Source organism: Engraulis encrasicolus, chromosome 10, assembly GCF_034702125.1.
Source record: "Engraulis encrasicolus isolate BLACKSEA-1 chromosome 10, IST_EnEncr_1.0, whole genome shotgun sequence".
Lineage (NCBI taxonomy): Eukaryota > Metazoa > Chordata > Actinopteri > Clupeiformes > Engraulidae > Engraulis > Engraulis encrasicolus.
In genome coordinates, this window is record NC_085866.1 from 9,451,230 (window position 1) to 9,454,203 (window position 2,974).

Sequence of the window (2,974 nt, forward strand, 5' to 3'; positions counted from 1 at the left end):
GCTGCTACCAACAACTCAGTCAGGATTCGTCTCACCGAGGGTGCCGCTGCTGAGTGACTCGGACGAGGGGAGTGACAGCAGTGGCTTTTAAGACTGTAGCCTACGCTGTAACGCAGTGAGTGATAGAGTCACGTCTGTAGACTATAATTTCCCTAAGAGTAACCTACAGAGTGAGATGTTAAAGCGTTGGCAGAGCACTGTTAACATTTAGAAATGTAGAGCTCAACAGAGTCAGAAGCACACTCATAGGGAGCGGGGATCCGCGACTCAATTGGCCACAACAGGCTGGACGGATCAAACAGGCTCGATGAATGACGAGGCGGCTGGTTCAGTTTTACTCAGTGAGTGTTCGTGACTGAACAGCATACTAGGGAGATTAGAGAATGGCTGTTGTAGTCAATTAAAGAGGATATATTCCGGTTTCACAATTTCTCGCGCTGTAACTGCCATTTTGTTGACATATTAATGAAATGCCGTCTGACCCGCCTTTGGCGGCTCAATGCACGACAGCCATCCGGTCTGTTCGGATGAGGTCTTTACCCGGCTCTCCAACCGGATCCTCCGGGTTTTATATCATCTCTAGTCTGACGTCACATGAAAAGGGACAATTATGGAGGGGGTCAAGAGAAAGCATTCAGCACAACCCTGATGCAGAGGAGATTACAGTGTTTATGCTTGAGGCAATATGGCAATCACTTAACCTCATTTTGGGATCTCAAGTATTGAACGATAACCTCCACGCAAACTACATCCCTTTCATTTTCACCCACCGGAGACAGGGTTTGTGTGCGTTGACTACGCTAAAACGTTTTGAACGGGCACGCAGATGAGCTGACCAAGCAAACAGGGCCGTGAAAAAGGGGCACATCGACTTGCTGGCAATACACAAGCCGCTTACCACCTGCGAACATCCAGCCACTGCACCGTTGTAACTGCCAGCGTTAATGTAGGGAAAAGGAATTTCTTTGATACGGCTGTTAATGTACTCCTTGGAGCACCGTGAGAGGGAGCAAACGCTACTAGAGACTGATCAGTTGAGACGAGACCAAGATGTAATAACAAGAGAGAAGGCCAACCGTGCAAAACGGACCCGTTTTACCGCCAGTGATGTGGACGCGGATGAATGGGGGAGACTGTGACGGACTGGGTAGTCCTGGGGTGGATCTGCCTGCTGTCAGCTGTGTCTGGTTGATGCAATTGGCTGTACTCTGCAATTGATGCAGCACAGGTGTGCTCCTTGATGAGGCGTACTGGAGACAATGAGAATGGACTAGCTCCGAAACGTTTGTCTCTCCAGTTAACCTTAAACTTCTGTTGTATATTTTCGGCTTCAATACACTTTTTCACACAAGTCTTGTGTGCGCCTCCTTTTTTCCATTATCTTGAGTGATTACTACTTTTTGGGAGTGCTCGCACCAAGCAATACACGAGTATCAAGTTCAAGGCGCAGACGCCGACCTTTGTTGGTCTTTTGTCATTCACCGTGTGCAAAACCCCAGCAAATTGGCATGGCCTCCCCCTCAGTGTTGCCAGATGTGTCTGACCAAATCCCGCCCAAAAGCTTCTCAAAAACAGCCAGAACGCGCTAAATTCTGCCCAAAATCAACAAATTACATTGACTTCTATGGGCCCAAAACGGCTGGGGAAAAAACCCCGCCAATTGGCCAATTTTTCCCGTTTTAACCCGCCGACGCTCATCCCAAGTAGCCCAATCTGGCAACACTGCTCCCCCTTTGGGTTTTTGGTTTGGTCACCTCTAGACCTCTTTGCATACACTCATATGATCCTGATTTTGCACCTACATTATCCTTTATTCTTATTATTTAAATAATACGAGCATTCTACTCTACCAAAACCGCCCTGCTCAGAATCACAAATGACATCCAGATGACTGCAGACAATGGTGATTGCAGGGGTGATAGTGAGAAAAAAAAATCCTGAGCCTGAACTTTTTCCCCATGCTCTAACGACGATGACAAGATACTGCATAGTGATGTAACATAGGCCTATTTTGACACATTATTCAAACATTTAGTAGCCTGTGTATGACCATTATTATTTCAGCCTGATAGTAGAAGAAAACCCTGAACCTGTAACACTTTCTGAGATAAGAATAACCTAATGGCTAATTATTATCAATGTTTTTATTTTTGCAAACTCTGTCAAGCCTGAAATCAGGCATGGAGCCTGCATACTATCAGCCCTATGATTGCTCTATTTTTGTGCTCCTTGGATCTAAGTGCAGCCATTGATATTAATGGCCACCATATCTTAATCAAGAGGCTGCATGACTGGGTGGACATCTCAGGAACTGTGCTGGACTGGTTTGCCTCCTATCTGTCTGACAGGACCTTTGCATTTACTGTAGTGAATTTTGTTCCCCCTTCTCCTGTGGTGTCCCGCAGGGGTCAGGATTGGGCCCTCTCCTTTTTACTTTGTACATGCTCATCACACTCCCTCAGGTCAATCAACTAAAACCTCTCTGTCCCACGCACCCACCTTAAAACCTGTGGCGACCACACGTTTGTAGCTGTGACACACAGACTCGGGAATAACCTGCCTGTCGACCTTAGGTTTGCCCCCACAATGGACTGCTTCAATAGCCTTTTAAATAATGTGATGATAATGATAACGTGATGATGGAAGAGACGGACCCGGAGTAGTAGAGATTGTTGGGAAGACTTTCGATATAGTGAATGAGAGAGGGGAGAAGAAAGGGTAGAGGTAAATGCAGCAGAAGGTGGAGTGCCACAGGAAGAGGGGCAACTGAAGAAGATGGTGCTGAGGTCAGGATAGTGGCTAAAAAAAAAGGCCATTAGCTGGGGCTGCCACTTACAGACACACCTTTAAAAATGAATGGACTGTAAAATGGCCATTTATTACTGTAGGTACCACCAGTTCTCATTACTGGTGCTCTGTCTGCAGACGGGAAAATTCCTGTTGTCATCAAGGCATAGCTGATGTGCAGCGGCAC